Source organism: Ptychodera flava, chromosome 4, assembly GCF_041260155.1.
Source record: "Ptychodera flava strain L36383 chromosome 4, AS_Pfla_20210202, whole genome shotgun sequence".
Classification (NCBI taxonomy): Eukaryota; Metazoa; Hemichordata; class Enteropneusta; family Ptychoderidae; genus Ptychodera; species Ptychodera flava.
Window position 1 is genome coordinate 12,587,310 of NC_091931.1, and position 23,094 is coordinate 12,610,403.

General features: G+C 38.8%; 1 long non-coding RNA gene across 2 annotated transcripts; it reads right to left on the reverse strand.

The window, feature by feature from the left end:
• LOC139130909 (uncharacterized) lies at positions 1-22,275 on the reverse strand. Of its 2 annotated transcripts, none has more exons than XR_011552016.1 (7): positions 22,136-22,275; positions 16,973-17,065; positions 16,698-16,775; positions 10,350-10,396; positions 9,857-9,955; positions 4,933-4,967; positions 1-4,265 (listed from the first exon to the last, which is right to left on the reverse strand). It is a non-coding gene; the product is annotated as an uncharacterized lncRNA (long non-coding RNA). The 2 variants fall into 2 exon arrangements; XR_011552017.1 differs by having other exon boundaries at positions 21,900-22,275.
• Between the last annotated feature and the right edge of the window lie 819 nt (positions 22,276-23,094).

A 23,094-nucleotide genomic window follows, 5' to 3' on the forward strand; every position in this document is an offset into this window, starting at 1 on the left:
TGTTAGTGTTAGCAAAGAGCACAGCAAGTTTTAATGATATAATTAGTAATAGGCAATAAACTAACAGGTAATTCATTTGTCAAAATACGAAAATGTTTAATTGTACCGATGGCCTGTTCAACATATATACGTACATTTGCTATTCTTGAAGTTTCAGTGACTGCTGTGCTTGTCATTGGTAGGTTTGCAGTAGTGCTAGGTGGAATTGCCAACCTTACCTGCTTTATCATCAAGTCATCATGTATTTTAAATCCTCTGTCGGCTAACAACTGGTCATATGGGTCTAACAATGTGTAAAAATTGCTATTCTGTACGATGAATTTATCAGAGGCCCTACCCCCATAACACTCAGAGATAAATGATATCAATCCATTGGGTGAAATGCCAACTAAAAATTTTACAGTGCAATGGTGTTTATACTCTGACCAAAATTTTGCTTGCAGCTCGAGACATGATGGTCTCTCTACAAATATTTCAGTACAATCAATGATGCATCTCACCTTGGGGTAGAAACGTCGAAAACATGCTGGTAGATTATCCCGTACTGCTTGTTTTGAAGGCCAAATAATTAACCACCCAAGTTCCCTACTCATTAATTTAACCCATGTAATAAAAATAGAACTCACCAACCCATAAGAAATTTGAAAACGAAACGAAAGATCAGGTATTAGTAATGTCAAACGAAGACGCATCATGACCAAAAGTAATTCTTGGGGCAAAGTAAGTTTTCTTGATGGACCTGGCCTATTGAAATAAACTTCGGATGTGGAATATCTTGATGGTGTTTCTTTCACCGTTTGTTTTTCCCCTTTCCAATATTGCATATGTGCTGCCTTTGGGAGTAAATGATCGAAAATGGCCTCAAAAGCAGCACAGTTCTTCAGGCCATTATAAAAATGCATATCAGCATCTCTGGTAATTTGTTCTGATGCTGTACTTATTTTTATTCCTGTGTCATCGATGTCCACATTGTCTGATGGTATATCAACACTGGTATTTCCTTGGGAGTTATTGTTGTTGTTAATACTGGTACACTTTTCCAACACTCTGCACTTCCTGGGGGATGACTGGTACTGTGACATGTTGGTTGTGAGGAGTAGTGTTGGAAACGGGTTTTCCTTGGTCGGCTGCCCTTCTACGAAATGGTTGGAACATACACGCATACCTGGACCAGGCTTAAAGTCCACCCTTCCTCTACCTACTCTAGCAACCCACTGTCTACATAGATCTTCATTTGAGGGGAAGTTATGAAATCTTAATGACCCCACATGACTACGCTTGATTTGCCTGTTAGGGTATCTTGTGTCGTTATTACAACCCTGCAGCTTGCAGCAACGGTCTCCACCTGGCATGATGACAACTATTAACAGAAAGAAATTTAAAAAGAGATCAAGCTACACCCAACATAACCTGGTTTTGTAGATTTGAGGCTTGAGTGGGAATCACAGATATGAAAGGAAATCACAGATATGATCATAAAATCTTTGAAATCCATATATTATACATGACTTTCATCCAAGCTTGATAAACTTCGGATCTACGCCAACCACAGACAACGGAAAAAGAGCACCAACGAAGCATGGGCAGTCTGAGTTTAATCTTCAAGTTCAATCAATGGTCAAATAGTGACTGAGCTACACTACGGTACCATACCGTACGAAAAGTCCGTTGCTAGGAAGATAACTTTGTAGAAATCTTGTACTATTCAAATTGTAATTCCTAAATAAAAAGAAGATGATAGGTACCTTTGTTCAGTATCACAAATACATGCAGTGTATCGCAAGTTCATCACAGACTACATGGTATAAAGGTAGTCTCGCTTGAGTCGCCAGAAATCTGACAGCTGGCCGTAATAGGCGATCACCTTTCGCGGTCACAAACAAACGGAAAAATATACATGCATAAAAATTACGAATCATTAGATGAAAAATGTATAAAGTACAACCAACTTACCAATTATTTTGATGTAAATCGCAAAAAAAATACGCAAAGCGAAAAAAGTTATCAGCGGCAAACAGGCGATATATTTCCGGGTTTTCACAATGACAACAATAAAGAGCGCCGCAAGCGACCGTGTCCGCCATTTGCCCCCTGTCCAATATGGAGTCGATAACCGTGAAAGGGTCCATTGACTCTGAACTGTAGGTTTTTAGATGCGGACGGAAAGCTATCCATCAAATTTCTCAAGATCATCGTGCCTCTGAAGCAACGCAATGGTGACAACCTCACTGTGACATTGAATGCTGAAACCATAACCAAGCACGTGACCGCGTACTTCGAAGAAAAAGGACTCGATTATGAGAAGTTAGTTGGTATCGGTACCGATGGCGCCAGTGTCATGACTGTTAAGCATTCTGGTGTTGTGATGCGCCTATATCACTTCAGCAGCCATCGGTTTGCACTGTCAGGCACATAGACTTCAGGTGGCATCTGTGCAAGCAGCGAATGCCATCCAGTCCGCGAAGATATTCACGTCAGTATTACGCCAGCTATATACGACTACTACAACAACAGTGTGGTCAACATGGCAGGTCTTCTGGCTGTCCAGTCAACACTTCACGAGAAGCAACTGCGTCCCATCGAACCGTCCACTACAAGATGGCTTAGCGTCGAATCTTCTTTACAAGACTTAAAGACACTTTCGTCAGCGTGATATTGAGTCTTGATCGTGAGGGGGAAGAGCGTGGTGACGCCAAGGCACTCGGTCTACAGACTCTCATATCCTCCTGGCGTTTCATAGCTATGATGTTGTTCATGTGCGATCTGCTGCCACACATCTCAAGATTATCGAAGGCCTTGCAAGCTTCCGAGTTTGAGTACAGTCAGCTGAAGTCACTGGTCAAGTCAACGCTTTCAACTCTGAGCGACATGAAGTCTCGTGACGGTACCAATTTACAAAGTTTGCCAGAGTTCCTCCGCAAACTAGAAGTCTCCGACATATCTGTCAAGAAGCGCTCTGACGACGAAGTTTTCTTCAAGCAAAACATCCGTGAGAAGTACGTGGACATCCTCATCGAAAACATCGAACGACGTTTCCCTAACGAAGACACCGGTATTCTCGGCAGCTTTCGAGTTTTGGACCCCAAGTCTGTTAGAAGCTCTGGTGAATGCAACAGCGACAACGTGAGAAAATTGTCTCGACATTTTCTTCGACAAGAAGACACGGCAGACGCAGTGAACCAGTGGATCGGCTTTAAGAAGTACGTTGAACATCACTACAACACCAAGATTTGACATCGAATGCGATCGTCAAGCTGCTATGCACATCGCCATCGCTAAAGTGTGCATTTCCGGCAATCACCACTGCAGCCTTGCGAAGATTAACCATGTCCTTTCGTGTCACACTGCTGATTCGGAGAGAACATTTTCGCAGTTGGAACTGGTGAAAACCCTTCCACGAAATCGCCTCAAAGAAGCTACCCTAGATAGTTTGATGCGTATCGCCATTGATGGCCCTGCAGTCGACGTGTACGATTATTCGTCAGCAGTTCGGCGGTGGTCCGACAAGAAGAATCAGGGTATTCGTGTGACAGCGTAAGTAGACGGTCAGAACAGAACTTTTGAATAGACTGTAGCAAATCGGATCTGATTGTGGAAAGATTGTTGTCATGGAGTCCATACAAATTTCTAACACTGTAACAATTTCTGTCTGACATACCTACACATACTGTAGTTTGAAAAAATACTAAATATTGCATTTGCCATGAATCAATGTAATTTATTGTGACACTTTATTGTAAGTTTGATGAGACAGCAACCAAGTGTGGTGATTTGTCATGGTGAGTCTTGCTTAATTATATTTGAAAATAACAGGGTATCATGTTGTTCATATTTTTATTCGTAGGACTGCTCACCAACAATTGTCATAATACGTATAAGAAACCTTCCAAGATCCTGACTTCTGTTTTCCCATTCATGTCCAACAACGCTTCCAGCTCCTCTTCACAATCTCCCAGTTTACCAATATGAAGAAACGTATGTCCACAAGACGTTCCTTGACGTGATTCTGTTCTCAAGTGGCTCCTTTTTTGGGAAAATGAAACTTTTTGAGCTGATTTTACGCAAATTTCTTCACACTCGGTCGCGTCGTTCACACTGGTTGCTTCAGAGGCAGCCATGTTCATGTTATCATGCATGCGTAGTTAGGATCACAACAAACCTTATATTCCTCCACTTTCTGCATTCAGGTGGACCGCCATTGTTGTGTTTGTTTGGTGGTTTGTGGCAGTTCTTTACTCCACTTTCCAGTTGCACGGTTTTGATTTCTTGGAGTCGATGGGGAGAACACATGATATTTAGCATCGTTTTAGCAATAATAGTTTATAGCAAATGGCTGAGATATTTAGCAGCTATTCAGATACAGAGTTTGGTTGAGATACTTATGAGATAAAAAAAACCCAAATGCCCCTGAAGGATGACTATTACTATATTTCATTTTTGAGGTCAACCGATTGATACTATTTTATTTTAATAGGTTCTACCAAGTTTTGATAGATTACTTATGTGCGAAGCTACCAGTTGTAAAGTTGAAAATAATTGAGATTTGTCGTTGGGTGAGCTACTCCTTTCGCTTTCATTTCCACCGTGAAATTTGAGAGTGCTGTCTAGGTTCTTTATTGGCAATCCTGCACTGTTCTCCATTTGTACACCCTAGATAATAAGGTAGGCGCAGAGGTCCAAAGCTCCTACCTCCATGCGTTAGCTAACTAAAGAAAAAATGCCCCAGCTAAGTGAAAACCAAAAAAAACTAATCACTGAATTTTTTGAACTTCAGAAACAAACGTATGATCATGAAAACCACAGTAATTACAGCTTAGTGCTCCTCTTTGAAAACTAATGCCTGCATTTTTTAAAAGGAAAATGTTTACAATGAGAATGGGCATAGAATTTAAAAGTTTCACGAAACAGGAGAGCAACTGAAAGTAAACTCACATTAACGTCGTTGTTCTCAAGTGAATAGGTGTGATCTGCAACAATATAAAGTACATTATAATTGGTTAGTATGCCAAGAAAAGCAGACTGACCTAACATTAATTATTGGTATCCTGCCACTTGCGTACGGATAACAATTAATCACCAAAGCAAAGATATACACTCAAAGTGTCTTACTGATAACAGTCTGTACCTTTGGTGAATCATGGAGCTATCACTGTGAGGGTGCACATCTACTGTCTCTTTTGAGAGGTTTTCTACTTAAATTGCCACTTGTTAAGGTGACATATTTGCCGGTATGGCGAAAATCATACATGGATAACAAACATTGGCTTCATTGTACGACATGAACAATGGACGTAATGCAGTTCATGTATTGAAATACAGTGTTGTTTTCTGCCTATCGATATCACAGCTGAATTTGCCCCCTGCACTGGTAGTCAATATCAACTACCATGTTACAAAGGTAGAAGTCACTGAGTAGGAATTGGTAGTCATTTGGTAATTGACTACTTCTAATTTCAAGCCCTGAAATTACAGTCAACTGCTACAATATGGGTTACAATAGTGAGCTGATAGTAATTATGAGCTGATCTATTTAAGGTAAAACAACTACCAAATTATTACTCAACAAAGTACTTGCCTTCTGCATGAATTGTGGGTTCAAGACCGTACATTTCATCGAACTGTTTAACCCTTTTCCTGCCAAGTCGGTGAAAATCTGCTTGAAATTCGGTGTAGCCAGAATCTAAGCACTGGTGACCGTTATTCTACCAACGCGGTGAAAATCGGGCCCTTTTTGGGTACCCCCTTTCCTGCCAAGTCGACGGCACTACGTTTTGCTATCCCCTATGCGTTTAGGGGTCATCCAATTAAGGACAGGTTTTCTGACAAGGAATGCCTTTTCCCCTCGAAATGGGTTTGCAGGGAGTCGATAGACAGGGAAAGGTGCAGAAACCTGTCCGCCAGTCCCCCACACCTGAGGGGGGCTGGGTTTTTTTTACCGCTTTTTAGCGGACTTTGCAGGATAGCATGGTGACGTTTTCTGGCGGAGTTGGACGTACTTGGCTGCCTTGCACTATAGAGATTGCTGCCGAACTTGACCAACTCGGCAATGCTAATCGTAAAGGCTACCTCTTGCAAACGACTTGGCAGATGGTGCCGATGGTGCGAGACGAAGGTCACTTATTCAGTTGTGCATGACTGAAAATGAGAACGTATTTTTGACGGGACGGCTCGACTTGATCCTCTGATGGAACGGATATGAATGACTCGGAAATACCATTACAAACTGGTGTCCGACGTACTAAGCTGGGCTTCAGCTCTGCAAGTTCAAGCCAGGCAACGTCCTTCACCGCCTTGGCCGTGCCATTCAAGGGACGTGGCTTTGGATTTTTTATTTATTCCATCGTCCGAAGTATTGGCTCTGGTTTGCAGACAAACGTATCCTCTTGCCGACGCATTGGTAACTACGTACCCTGTTTGCGTATTGAGAATTCAAAAGGGGACATGAGGTCAATGATACGGGGATACCGCCTGCACTTAGCAGGGACTGCTTTTGTTATGCAAACCATCTAGTAGTACAATGGCCGCCAGGCATGTGGACACGTCGATGGCTAGAACAATGGAAGCATATTGCGTTGTACCCGTGCATAGCAAAAGTGAGACTGACGACTTGGGTGTAGTGACTGGTTGTCACTGGTTAGCTGCAGCCCAAGCCATGACGGTACAAACCCGTACCTGACTGAGGACCACTTGATTAAGTCGGTAATGAACGGTAACACTCGTAAGCCAACTCCCAAATGAGCTGGCTAAACTACGTGGAGCTGTGCTTCAATGGCTCAGCCATGTCGTTAATACAACGGCAAAAACGTAGTTTTTGTGCTACACTGCCAAGTCGTTGAAGGTACGTATTCAATTGACCCTACCCTGGGGAAACAGGACAGGTTTGCCGGTGCTGCCGCACCCCTAGCACGACCCCCAGGGTCTCTGACTAACAGACGAGTGAGGTGATGTTTGTGCCTAGCGGACGTGTGCAATACTGAAGGAGTTTATTTCAGAGAAAATAAACATGAAACGGCAATAAAATGACGCACTCCCAGGGGCAAACAAAGCCGGTGACCTCAATTTTTTTTCTGCAGTAACCCTTGAGCTCCTTCCCCTGTCTACGGGCATGTAGAAATTATCGAAGTCTCACACGTATAAGTACGGCTAAAACTACCCTGAAAATGGGCGATTTCTACCAAAATGCCTGGCAGGATAACGTGCAGGAGAGCCAATCTTTTGCAGGCACATATTATGGGGCGGTTTTCTACTGACTTGGCAGGATAACGGACAAGGGCGCTCGGCAGGAAAAGTTAACAATACGTATCACAGCAAGAATGTGTTGGCAGTAATGCAGAAGTGTCAAACCACATGGCATCAGCTTTAATTTTGTAGCAGAGTTGACCGTACTACCCTACATGTTGTGTTTAACAAGTGTCGCAAGATTGCAGTGCCACTTTTGAAGAGTGATAAAAGGCTTCTCTTTCTTTTATTATTCTTATATTCTCTTCTTTTATTATTGTTTACATGATTCTTTACATGATTCTCATTGCTTTATTTTGTTTATGTCATTTGTATACAACCCAATAACAAGGATACTGACCTTATTGCAATAGAGTTGTAATATTATTAAGCCATTGTATTCTTTTATCTTAAATAGGTTGATATTGATGTATTTCTAATCAATGAAAATTACCCAATATTGTGTGTAATAGATGGTCAAAGCTACAGTTTAGTCATCGTAGAACAGAACAATTTGAGATGCACCGTTTGCAGGCCTGGTATGGGTTTAACAGCGATAAGCATGTCACAGCTGTTGAAGACTACAGATGACCCTGATAGTTGGGCCACACCTGTACAGAAGATAGCATAGTTGACACAAGAGAAACCTAAACACCAGATGACATCTTGTAGATCCACAATGAGAATACTTTTGTACCTCCACCTGAGTTAAAAAAAGATCCTTTGTACCAGTGATGAAAAGCGCTTTGATTTAGATGAGGTTGGCCTCTGTCATTTGTACCCTGGTGGGATTGATTGTTGGAAATGTCCAAAATTTGCATGTGAAGAGTCACTGCAAGACAAATTTTATAGTGCTGTAATTATAACCCCTGAACAAGTTTTAAATGCTATAGGTAATTTATGATATACTTAGTCGGGAGTTATGAGGTTATTACAAAAGTATGACAGAATATGTACAAAGAAATCAGTGCAGCTTAGCACCCAATGCTTTGAGGAGGGCGTTGCGTGCATTGCACTATTGTCTGAGTGCCAACTATGTAATTTAATATACATCTTACTTTTGTAGCATTTCAGAAAATCCTTTAACTATCTAACACACCTTTATGGTCATAATTCGGGCATATGTTCAGCACCTGCAGTGTAGTGCTTAATACCTTTGTTTTCATCTGCATGAGACAGTTGGCAGTTATCCAGGGGAACATATCATTTATAGTGTTACAGAAGGAGTGCATGCATGCATCCAGGGGAATGTGACAACTGTGGAGTGGAACTTTGCAACAAAGTTTCAATATCTCCACTGATGTACTTGGATGACAAGCACAGAATGATGGCCTATGAACACGCATTTTCATTGCATTTTGATCATAATATATCAATCATTGACAATGTACCTCCTCCCTACAGAAAGCCCATCCGGATGGTCTAGTTTTAGCACTGCTACAGTATATCTAGTTCCGATGGCCTGAGAAGGTCATGGTCACTGTCATGATGACTATCAAAATTTTCATACAACTCTGAGAATGAAACGATTTGTCAATAGGTCACCAAATTTTTGAGTATCAATGTTGTCCATTTAGCCAAAAAAAGAACTTTTCTGGTCACCAGTGCATCATTTCAGAACCTGCACGTCATGGCATTTTTGGGGAGTACAGCTATCCTTGATATCCCTGTTTGCATATTTGCCATACCACCTTTGCTGAATGTCAAGGAACAGACATAATATTTTGAGGGGGGAGCCTACACCTGTTCTCTTTGGGTATTCGGTGTGCAAGTATTCACATCAATTGATTAGAAAATTCACTTCATGGGCAGAATTTTGAAAAATTCCTTTTTCTTGTCTGGTTAATGAGAAACAATATCCCTAAACTAAAATATACATGGGCTACCAGCCATATTTCCCTTGGTAGTCCACTCGGGCTTCAAATTTCAGAAAATGGTAACCCAAGCGGACTAGCAGGGGGAAAAGTTAATTTCAAGCCCTGGTTTAGAACTTGGTAACCAAAGCAGAAGGTACTGATTTCTTCGAAATCTGCTCTTGTCTCTGCACAATGAATCATCAAAGTGTCACCTGTTTAATTTTTGCATAAATTATCGACAATTTACACTTTGAAGACTCATTGTGCAGAAACAAGAAGGAATTTCAGAATTCACAACATGTGTAAAGATAATTTTTACAGGCCTTGAATAGGGAAAACAGGCGGCCGCAAGAGGTGTGTTAGAAGGCAAATCCCCCCTGACCGGCTATAACTGACAGCCCTATAGATAAATAAGACACTGTGTTTTGCACTATTAATTCTGATATTCTTTCACATCACAATTTTTCCAATACTTTCAAATATGAAATTAAAGACAAATTACACAAAATTGTGCTGAGAAAGAATTGAATTGAGCTCAACAAGAGATTGCATATTTCACAAGATACAGCATAAATGATTTTTCTTTTGAACATCCAGAATAATGTCTGAAGCCATTGCGCATTTTAAGTAAAGTTGAGCATTTATCTTTTGTCACATTCACAGTGAACACCAACATTCTGTGAAGTTACTAAAATAACATTCTTAGCATCCCTCCATTATACTGCAAGAATATTTCAAGAGAATGCTATCTTTGAGGCTTGGACAGAATAAAGACCACTAACTTTTCCCCCTTCCAACCGCTGGAGATTTTTTCTTTGAGTGACTGGTAACAGGAGGCTGGCTTTGAGGAGACTGCTCAGTAAAAGTTTGCTGTGGAATATCTAAAAATAAAGAAATATTAAAACTTTTATTAAAATGGTGGCAATCCTACTGTGTTTAGTAGTGAATATTGTTGTGTGTCAACTACGCACTAGTGTTTACAAAAAACATGCACTACATAGAATTATCACACGCACCTACAAGCAAAATCAAACTACAACTATTTGTTTAAATATATAGATACACTTCACTGTATTGCAATAAGAACTCTATTGAACAAGAACTGACATGCTACTGAAAATTAAATCAACTTATTTACAATAAAAACTATCAAACTTATTGCATGATTGAAAATAAAATCAACTAGTATTATTGATTTGTTAAAAGAACTTTACTTCTCTCATTTCTTATCACAACAAAGAATTATGATATGTACAACTACAAATAGAATCTTACCATTATTGTTTATGATGTCTTCTCAACACTGCTTGACAAATTTTTTACTAAAGACGTGAAAAAGTAACATACTATAAATGAAATATAATATTTGGGAATTAAAAAACATACAAGAAATGAAATAAAAAATATTGACCTGGAAAAATGACACACTGCAAATGAAATAAAATTTATTGGAAAAAATAACATACTAGAAATGAGATGAAAAATATAAATTTTTTACTATAAACCAAACGGGATTCGAACCCCCACACACTCCCGGCAACATCGCCTAGCTGATAGGCCTCACACAAAACCAGTCGGCCACTGCTTCCAACCCAAAAGAGTTGGTCACAGTAACCGACTTAGATGTTGCAATTCTGTGCGCGACCGAACAACACGGTGTGCGCGGAGCAGACGACACACAGACACAGTACACACACAGACACAGTACACACACATATAGTAATCGGAAAAGCATGAAGCTTTATACTGAGCTATCAGACAGACTCGGGGACAAGTAAAAATCCACCAGCAATACTGTCCACTCAGGTTAAAGAATATAAATTTTTTACTATAACCCAAACAGGATTCGAACCCCCACACACTCACGGCAACATCGCCTAGCTGATAGGCCTCAAACAAAACCAGTCGGCCACTGCTTCCAACCCAAAAGAGTTGGTCACAGTAACCGACTTAGATGTTGCAATTCTGTGCGCGACCGAACAACATGGTGTGCGCGGAGCAGACGACACACAGACACAGTACACACACAGACACAGTACACACACATATAGTAATCGGAAAAGCACGAAGGTTTATACTGAGCTATCAGACAGACTCGGGGACAAGTAAATATCCACCAGCAATACTGTCCACTCAGGTTAAAGAATATAAATTTTTTACTATAACCCAAACGGGATTCGAACCCCCACACAAGGTTTATTTTTTAGGGATTCCTATGATTTTTTACTGGAGATAATTTAAATGCCAATGTGTAATTAATTTTTTTCCTGTACAGATTCAAAGGTCACAAAAATGGTGTTTTTCAGTTGTAACAGCTGTAGAGTTTTTCCCATGACTTTTTATTAAGGTCACCTATACTTGAGGAATATGGAACAATTTTTTTTTCTGTGTCCATTGTGTTAGACAGTTCAAGGTGTTCTTTAAAAAAAATAAGGGTCTGTTGAATTCATTGTGTGTGTGCAGCAAATTACCCAAGTGCAATGTTGTATGTAATGTGTAACAAAAAAGACAAAAAAACCATATTTGAAAATCTGTAAGATCTCATTTGCTTTGTGACCATGGTGAGTGAACATCAACCAAGAACAATGGTAAGCAGTCATGTTTTTTTTAGAATTTTATAAATACTCCTTGATCCTGAGCTATTGCGATGTATGATAGTGAGCATGCGTGCGGCGGTCTCAGTCAGAAAAATGTAACAACTTAGCCGGCTATTGAACCACTCTTTTTTTGGGAGTGGAGATTTAGCCGAGTGGTTCTGTCTCTGGCCTCTCAGCTAGGCGACTGATGCCGTATGTTGTGGGTTCGAATCCGATTGAAAACTATCCGTATTCTCATGTTCATTTTAGGGCAAATGTAATCAAATCTATTTTTCCGAAACATGGTGTCAAATTGAAAAATGTTATCTGAAAATCCAAGAAAGTACACTGAGATAAGAATAGAAATTGGTTTGAATTCGGAGTAATGTCAAGAGTTGCTGTTTGTAATATATAAATGATTTACATCCATAGACCTGAGTTACAAAAGGAAAACAAATTCCGAAACACAAAATGTGTCCCATCCAAAGAGCTCTTCGGACGGGACACATTCTGGAATACCAGTTGGTTCTCCATGATACAATCCCTGTAAATATATCATCACAATTAGCAATTGCACATTGGTAAATAATTCAACATAGTTATAGATTGCTGAATTGTTTGTAGTTTCTACAAGGTTAGAATTATTTAGAAATTTAAAAATGTCCCGTCCGAAGAGTGAAACTTTATTTTGTTGCCTATACGCTTTTGTTTATGCATTTCAAAAAACTTCACCATGAAAAAAAAATACTATGAAGTGATAAATAATGCTGCATACATAATATCCTTATGTATTGTTTCTACCTTGTAAAAATTAAAATTTATTCAAAAATTCAGACTGTCCCGTCCGAAGAGCAAAATGCACATAATACAAAATGTTAAGTATAAAAGACCAGAAAATTCATCCAAATTTTAGAAATAAATCACATTTCATGATAAACTATTGTTGTAATAGCTTTACAATACCCTGCATGGTTTCATAAAGTACGTGGCATGTATATCAACTGTACCGGTATTTTCTTAATAACTTGCCTGAGGCATTATGATATGTTCAGTGTTCATCTTGTGAACACAGCTGATATCAGCATTGTTATTGTTGACATTTGAATTTTAGTCCAGACTAATTCAATTGTAAAATAATAAAAAATTTATTGGCTGAAGTAATAAGTTGAACTCTGGGCATTTCAAAACAATTTGGGAACCTGAACCAGGACAAGGATATGCAGTTGATTTATAGAACACAAATATTTAAAAACGTCATCATAAATTACATCTACTGTATGTCCTTCAAAAGGCATTTGCAGAAAATCTTTGAGTAAAAGGCATTTCCACTCACAGTGTAATGCCCAGGGATAGATTCTTGTGAATATAAAGGCCATTTCTTTGCCTTATACTGTAGTCTTTTGTCAAATGAACACTTGTCATTCTCTTTCTTGTTTATAATTTGTGATGAATTGTTGTTACAGCTTTCATATTTTATAACTAAAATTGATCCCATCCAAAGTTACAAAATATTGCTGAATGACTTAACTATTGTATGGATGATGTCAATAACCAACTTAACGAGACAAAGCCACTAACTTAGGACATTATTTTGGTCCTTTTAGTTTACTTGAAACATGTCATTCAGATTGACCAGTTTGGTGTAGCACCGGTGTTGGGCCTGGGCCAATTACGTAAAATAACCAATGTGGACATGCTGCGTCAGCCTAGGGCCGACATAGTTTGGTCCCATCAAGAAGGGGGTTCCGGGCTGACACAAAATGTGGGCCGATGCAAAGTCGCATGTATGGACACTTTGTGTTGGCCTTGGTCCCAGTTGACCAGTTCTCCGCAATAGATCGAAGTTGAACTAGTCATACTATTCGCACAAAACAAACGACGTCTAAAACTAAAGTTTACACGTATCGAAAGTTTTCAATCCAACTTTATCATCCCATGTACGCAGAACTATATTTTCCCACCAACCTTTGCTCCACAAGTGAGACCATATGTCATTCGATTCACAGTGCATGGAAGAGACACATTGGTTAAAGCCCCAATCGCTGCTAATTTTATGCATTATTTTCATGATTTTATTTTCAAACCAAAGTTGGTTTGTGTAAATATGTTAATTCAAGGACGTGTATTGAAGTATCACTGCTCGCTGATTCGGATCATGCCTACACATTTTAACAGGCTTAATAATAAAAGGGTGCCGCACCCATAAAATGGCGCCACCACAGGAAAATACAAAAAAGAGTACTTCCTGCACATATACATCGTGATCATACCAGAAACAAGCATGATGCCATTTACTTGTATGCACAACACACAGTGGCCAACATTTTGTTGTTTTGATCTTTATTTTCTCTGTCATATGATTAGTTTTTGAAAATGGCAGGAAATCTAAAATGACGTTAAAACCTCTGAATTTACATGCCACTTTTGACAGTCATGGCAGCGTTAAACACTTTTTTAGTCTCTAATGGGTCTTATTCAAAGAAAACTCTTGGAAAACTAAGGATATTTTGAGATCGGTTTGCCAAACATTTGCAACTATTGGGGCTTTAACAATGATGTCAAAAATGCCGTGCACTGATTATTTCTCCACCGCCGTTGTACATATACCCTACACTCATCCAAGAGATAGTGAAGATCTCTCTGATGATTAAAAGGGCGAGTGGTGGTCATATATGCCCTTCTTGTGCATAAAAAACGCAGGAAAATCATGAACAGTAGAAACAGCGCGCCATTATTCAAATCCGCCATTTTAAACTTTGACAGGCCAGAGGTCTCAAAGGACGGTAAAAATTTACGTTGGCCCTAATTCTGGTACCGGGAAGTGTGGATAAGTGCGGATGCGGCCCAAATCTATTCCCAAAAGGACAATTATTTTTCGTCTGCCAAAATTTCAGTGGGATTGCAAATGTTTTAAAAAGTAAACAACTATATTCTCCTGTTATCTCTTATAGGCTCAATTACCAGTTGTAACAATTCAACTCACACCCAATACATGATTATGACATGAACAATGACATCATACACTTTTTACAATAAAGCAAAATATTCAATGAATTAATAATGCACAATGTCCATTTTAGGGTGTGAGTTGAGTTGTATTAAACAACTGCTCTTTGAGCCCATTTCAGTGAATAGAACAACATAGGTAATGTTAAAAATAAAATAAACACTAATGTCAAAAGTTGGCAATTTTGTGCCTTTGACATTCATCAGACATCTCATTGTCCCGTCCGAAGAGTTGAGTGTCCCGTCCGAAGAGTATTTGTACCATTCATTTCCTGATTGCAATATAACTTTATTACGAATACTAAACAGGTTTTTCACTAATTTTTGTTAATACTGCTTGCATTAAAGTTTTTTGACAGTGATTGATTTAGCAAATGTGCATTTTTGTGTTATTGGAACAAATGCAACAACGTGACACTTATATTTCCTGTAGATATATCTTCCTAAAATTGTTACATTATATTCTTATCATAATGAGAAGCTATCTACATTGTCTGAAAAATGGGTTCCAGCCAAGACAGAGATATTCTAATCAAAATCACAATAAAAAATAATTAATTTAGGTTCATTTTCACTTCTCAGTGGAAATTTGTCCCGTCCGAAGAGTTCTTCTACCATCAAATATTAATACATGTATTCCTATTCACAAACTATTTAAACTATCTTTTCAATACCCAAAACATGTACCTGAAAGACTAACCTAACTAATTTTATAAGTAGCCAGTTTGTCGGCTGTTGTTCATTTTTCATGATTTTGACACCCATTTAGGCACATTTAGCTTGCAACAGCCCTACAGTTTGCTATGTTTTTGCAAAGAAAATAACTCTAATTTTACTGGTGATGAAGCAAATGGGATAAAACAGAATACCGAGCACATGATACACTTAAGATTCAGACAGTTCGTTTTACGCAACGGCCTTCAACGACCCTGTGGGAGTGATACACTACACAGTAAACTTAGCCGATGACTGCTTGGACACTATACGATCTTGACTGATTACACAGAATGAACGTATGGCCGTATCCCAAATCCAGTACAACGAGTGCAAAAAAAAAATACCATGGTTACATTTCAAAACCTCATGGTTTACTTTAACGTTACCTTTGTCTAATTTTTGTTTTTTAGTAAAGTAGGGTTGAATATCGTTTTTCTTTTTCCGAATACCGCTCCGCGTCTGCATTTTGAGAAAATTCACATTTGACCCCTGGGGCATGTCAGAAGGCATGTAAACGCCTATGACAATCACTGCAATTATTACATCTAGTGACATCTTATCTTATGTGAATTCCCATGAGTTGGAAAGTCTACGCAATAACGCTCAATCTGATTGGGCATACATACTCATGAAAGGTCAAATGTAGGTTCTTTGTTTATGGAAGTACGACGTCTGGGTTTTATCGGGACGTGTATTACCTTAGACATTTTATGGCCAATTATACAAAATTTCAGCAAAAATACAAAATTTAGTACTTAACATCTGTGAAACCAGCCGGCATGGGTCACATGTTTTTTAGACTTCCCAGGTGCTATTTTTGCCAGCTGCCGGCTTTTAGCGAGAACCCTGCTTAGGTATTTGCATGCTAATTTTAAAGAAATCTGAGCAGTAGTAATTAGAGTTTACAGTTTTTACCAATTTTTCTTTGTTTTTTAGTTCATTTGTATTCTTTTGGTAATGACAACTTCATTTTAACAAAATCTCATGTAACGTCAAGCATGCATATCTGCCAAATATAAAGGTTAAATGTTACTGTTCTGTTTTTTGCTACAGACAGATAGACAGACAGACAGACAGACAGACAGACAGACAGATATCACTGACTTATCATATAAGCTCTCTTTTTTATACATATCAGTATGTACAAAATATTAGTATCTGATACACATATACATTAAATGATTATGTCTATAGCCAATGGTATACATATACACTAATTATGAATGTCAATGACAAAAAAACACAAAAAATAAAAGCCCTTCTCAAGTTTACTGCTTATACTGATTTGATAAATATACAAAACTTCAAACACAAGAAAACTTACCAGGTGTGTTGGGAGATACAAATGGAATTCCTACTGGCCACCACTTAGGTGCCTCCATAGCCCACATACCTTTATTGCCTACAAAACATAATACCAATAGTTGTATAATAACTGAATATTACAGATCACTCAACACATAAAAGCTTCAATGCTATTTCAGGATTTCTTTGTCCTTTGATGCACAGTTCATGTTATATGTTCAGCCCTGTCTTCATGATAAATAACCGAAAATAGGTAATGTACAATATACCGGTAATTTTTACAAATTTACTTACCAGTGGGATTCACCAATTTTGGTATTAGTTTTCGAAGAGTCCTCACAGTGTACTTCTTAACATTTTTTGACGGAATTGTCAATAATTCTGCATCTAAAGTTAGCAAAAGAAAATAGTTTCTCAGGACATAGAACGGCTAAACAATACCAGGTATACCTTAGAAAATTGCAAACCAATTTTCAAAGCAATCTGCCATGCAGTCATTGAGGTTTTAGTTTTTGACCAGTTTCGCATTTTTCCACCCCATTTGCATACTTTTGATGGCAAGTCATCATTGACGACACAGTCCCCACTTGTTAATGGGTACTTTGATTACAAGTCTTTGGAGAGGATAGAGTCCTGTTCAATAATTAGGTCTGTGATTAAAGATGAATTCCATGGTGGTGAAAATGTAAAACCAATGGGGGCTGCAAAACTAATAATAAAAGGTCATTAAATGAGTCAATTAGTAATTAATCGGTATTTAGCGGTATCATTAATAAATGATACCGCCAATTGTCAATGAATTGTATCACGACACTGTGAGATCAACATCTGCAGTCTACGATAACGCCATACAAGGAGCTGGCAAATTTGAATAAAACATTAATATTCATGTCATTCTGACCAATCAGCGATCGTATATACCACGCACAGTAAATTCACAGCAGTTTCTTCCGGGTTGCGAACGTCGATGTATCCGTACTCAGAAGTCGTTACTATGTAAAATTTCAATCAAGTTTCGCATGTATAATGTGATATTAAATCTTTCTTGATGTTTACGACTAAGATTATGATGTTAATATATATATCGTTCGGTAAATGACAAATGTGTAGCACGTCAGTACCCGTGGGCAAACCATGCATCGTCATGCATGGCAAAACATACATGTTCATGGTTTTGTTGAGTGGCCGTGGCATGGCTGGCCGCTGGTAGAGTAACTACGCTTGAGCTATGATGACTGGACATCGAATGACAGGAACTCACAAAAAAACAGAAACTCATGAGAACATTACAGAAAACTGGAGTGTTGATGTACTCTCTCACACATACGACAGTGGGGGGGGTCGCAAGCTTAGCGCCAAAGCCTTCAAAGGCGAGCGAGTAACTGGAAAGGCAGCTACGGCGATGACCGTCATAATTATCAGACTCTTGTCAAGGCGTCACGCATTGTCTTGGTGACATTTAACCCTATAGAAGATCTTTACTCAGGGTTCGAAATTAAATTTTTGTTTGGTGGTCAAGTTTGACCACCAGATTCAAATTTTGGTGGTCAATTGCAAAATTTGGTGGTCCAAAAAATTAGTAATATCAGAGTGTAATTCTTGTGGAGGTTGGGGTCCATGGGGGTGAATAGTGGGCTGTACATGCTGTTTTGGAACCATTTCACCATCCTGCTACACATGTTAAGTTGGTTTACATGTATGTGGATGCCCAGTAAATCCACTGGAAAATTTTCAGTCATTTACAGATCAACTTGACTACTGCATGAGTGATTGACTGACTGGTTATATGCAAAGGACTTGAGTTACAGATTTTAAGTTTTGACAGAATTACTGTGTAATAAAGAAATGACAATTACAGCTTGTATAACATGACAATTATTGCATTTTTTGGACTATTATGAAGTTTTGTATGTGTCACTTTAATGACTATAGACGAAATTTGCTAGGAGATGTTATTCAACGTTTGCAGATTTTATCACAATAATCATAGCAGTAAACAGTAAAACAAAGAGAGACATTGTCTATTTAAAGGAACACTCAGTTGAGTAATGGAGTGGGGTTGAAGGACTGACATTGAACCACAGTGGAGGGACTGTGATTGAACAGACAAGACGTGTACTAGATAACTGCTAAAATATCTATCTCTGAGGACAATATATTGTTTCTGGATACTCCTAGCAATAAACTGTGAGAGGCATGTAAGATTTACAGCTCTGCAGTGCACTATAATTGTGACCTCCAACAGTGTTTCATCTAGGATGCTACACCAGGGGAGGGGGGGACTGGTCCCCCTCTGCAGGAATTTTTGAGGGGGATTTTAAAATTTTGGGGGGATTTAACTAAAACATATAACCACGGCTTTACAGGTAACTTTTAATGTTGCAATGATGTCACTTGTGATACACATACTACAAACCATAAATCACTTGCTTACACAATCCAAGCTGCTGGCTGCAAACACCATCCTATATAAGATGTTTTCAAAAGTCAACAAATTTGAGTATCTCTTTTGTGAATGTATGTAGAGCTTAGAAGAGTGGCGGATGGCTCATTAATATTCGTAAGCATTAATATTCCTTGAAAACGTAGCGTAATTTGTATGCTACAATATTCTGTATGTTTGTTAACAGCTAGCCATTTCCACTGTACATGAACCTTCAAGGGATTTTTTTCATTTTTAACTGAACTTGTGTACTTATTACACAAAGCAAGAAAAATCTTTAGTAGTTATAAAGGAATGCTTTCCTATCTTCTGAAAAAATAATATATATTTGTTTGTCACGTTTTTACTGTGCTTATATCATCCCTAACCACAGCAGAGTTTGGATCAAGATTGCCCTATACAAACCTGTTAGCTGTATTTTTCTAGTGACCTAGCTGGTCTTGTAGTCTTGTGCGCAGACTCAGTAAAGTTAAAACGAACAACTTAGGAGGTCTCTGTCTGCCGTGTTTTGACGGTGGAGTTTCTCGATGTCAGATTCGCTCCAATTGCTTTTGTCAGTCATTTTACAGTGGGAAAATAACAAACAGAAATGTTGGTTGTCATCAACAGTTAACTTTAGGGTTTATTTGCCCGAAAAATAAGTCAATGTTTGTTCACTGAATTCAAAAACCGGGCCCATTGACACTACAGCTTGCTTGTGACTCTCATTGCATGCAATCGTATCACTTCACAGTGCCAATGCCATTCACTGAACTGAAAACATTTCTGTAACAGTAGAGTCAAATTTCCGAGTCAATTTTGCTACCAGAATTATTTTCATAGTGTTACGGATATTCATACTATGCACAAAAACTTCAGTTTGTCTCCTGTTCTCGATCGTACAGAGATAATGAGACAAGGGCAATGAACTTTTGTGAACGTAACTCTCAATGGGCTGACAGGCTTTCATATGCAAAATCAGCATACGGAAAGTACAAAAAGTATCAAAATCGAACTAAAATTAGTTCCTTTCATGTAAATGTTCTTGCTACACTATACAATGCCTGTTGCCAAAGTATTAACAGGTGCCGATAATGGGTTAAAAGCATCGAAGTGTGACACCCATGATATTTGGATATGCCATTCCAGCCAGCTCAGTGCAGTGGGCGATGGGTCGCCCCTTCTACGTACTTGGCGGCGCGCAGCACACCAATTTAAAGAGGGGGAATCGCGCAGCCTAGATGAAACACTGCTCCAAAAACTTGGTGGTCAAGATTGACCACCAAAAATAGAATCTGGTGGTCCAAATTAGATAATTGGTGGTCTTTTGACGCATGACCACCGGGTATTTCGAACCCTGAATTTACCATGGTTGTTTGCGCAAAAATGGGCAGAAGCACGTCTTTCAGACTGCACAGAGCCTGAATGCAGAGGTTGATCATCAAAATCAGCGGTGAGCTTCAAGATCGAAGGTCAAAGCATGCATAGAAATACATTAATGTGCCATTTTCCACCAATCAACATCATCAACAGAAAGACCTTTCTGGAGATATGTGTAAAATTGCAATAAAGCTTCCAAAAGCAGTCCACCGATTGGCTAATAAGTTAACTCATGAATATTTAAGTAGCTTTCCTTTTATGGTGTTATCGTAGACTGATCTGTACAAAGTTTCATCAAATCTGATGAAGTGTATCATTCTAATTAGGAAAGTTCATTATGTAAATTAAATATTAATTAACATAACACTGCAAAGTGTCTTTATTCAATGTTAAATCAATGTGAACTCAACATCTGTACCAAGTTTCATGAAATTTGATTAACCATTTCTGGCCATATCAGCCTAATTACAAAATTTTATTAAATATGCAAATCGGCAGTAAATGGACATGATACTACTACATATCTGTGCATGCCTTAACGCTACTGGAAGATCGATATCTGTAATACATGAATTTGATACAGCATTTCTGGACATATCATACTAATTATGAAAGTTAATTGAATATGCAAAATAGCAATCAATTAGCATGGAACTGCTTAATGTCTTTCTCACAGTATTAGAGTTCCAAAAGATCAACATCTGTACCATGTTTCATCAAATTTGAAGCAGTATTTCTGGACACAGCCAACTACTTAGGAAAGTTCATTAAATATGCAAATTACAACTAATTTGCATGACACCACTAAGTGTCTTTGTAAACTTATATGAGACTGTGAGCTAAAGATCTTACCAAGTTTCATCAAATTTGCTGCAGTATTGCTAACGTATCACCCTAATTACAAAAACAGTGACAATGTCACTGTTCGCTCCCATATAGTTATCAAAACAAGCCAACAGCTGTATGAAACATGGACATACAGACAGACAGACTAACATACATGTAGACAGACTGGCAAAGAGTGATGACGATTGGTCCCAAAGTGTGCCTTGGCATATGGAGAGTGATAAAGATATGAGTCATTCCATGATAAAGTGCACCCAATAGGGTCACATACATCTGAAAATTTTAATTTTAAAATTTGCAGCAGAAAGTTTGAAAGGGCAACATGTCTATATCATGGAAATATGCATCACGAGATAAATATGTGTGTTTCTGTTCGGCGCGATCGGCCTTCTTCGTCTTCGCCGTCCCTAAATCTATGCCCTTCTTTTCAGTGTTTGCTGCACGGTCGACAAATATATAGCTACCAATGGTGGTCGCGATTATTTCAGCAGCATTTCTGACGTTTTCTCAGTTTCAATCATCCGTGCTTCGACCGAATTTCCCAATAAAAGTACAACAAAAAATGATTCTTACCTTTTGTCTCTGTTTTGATGCATGTATGGTCGTCTACATTAAACTCCACTGGGTTGGATCAGGATTTGCGGCGCAAATCAAGCCCAGATGTAGCTCTGCATGGCACGGCCTCCTGGAGGCCTTACAACGCCGGTAACACACAGCCCTGCCATGCAGAGCTCGCCCGGATGCAGGTTCAAGGTCTGCCATGCGAGATACCAGTTTGGGATTTTAAGCCCTATGAAATGGTGATTTACCTTGACTGATCGGGTGAACCAATGGCTGATCGTGGAGGATAAGTTGGGTCTTAGCTCAAACCTTCACTTTGAATCAAACTATTTCCTGGCTTCCTGGCTGTCCACGATGTCGGCAGGCGACCTTGAACAAAACAAGTCTGTCTGCTGGGTTGGTTACGTAACTTCAGTGATGGTAGAGCTATAGTGCTTCGAACTCCCGAATATTCACTGATATCTTGGTCTAACTTTGTATGTAGTGGTAATTTCCACTTCAGACGTTTCAATTAAGGATCAGTGTCACGATGGATGTCGGCATTGCTGTTTGGCGGGCACGAATTGGCGGATTTTGCCACCCAAAAACTTGGCGGGCTGTGGCAGTTGAGCGGTACTCGCCATATTCAAAGTGGACGTCAATCAATGAATACATGTACAGGTGCGGATGTACCAGTGTGGTAATTGGTTTCGTCACCATTGCCACGTATGCTCTTCTAACTTCAACTTGTTGGTTTCAAGACTGGGATCGTGGTTGTAGCGTTGTTGATTATATCCTTGCCACGAGTCGTTTATTTGAAAACATCAAAACTTTTCAAGTTGGTACACTTGACTTTTCCGATCACTTCCCTGTTGAATGTGAACTGTCATTCCCTCACTGTTTCTCTCATTTTTTTTCGAAATCTGTTGGTGCTATGAATGTGGCACCATATTATAAATACAAATGGAATGGCGAAGAATTTGACACATTACGTACACAACTTCAGGATGCTGTTTCTTCTGGAATGTTTAACGATTTCAATACAGAGTTATCAGTAGAAATGAATGTCAATGAAGCTCTTCACCTGTTCAATAACATTCTTGAAGTAGTGTTTGGTTCACTTAAATGTAAAGTAGGGGGTGTGAAGTGTTCTGGTAAAAGTCACAATAAACCATGGTGGGATACAGACTGTTCGGAAATGAAAAAAGAAAAATTCAGTTTGCTACAA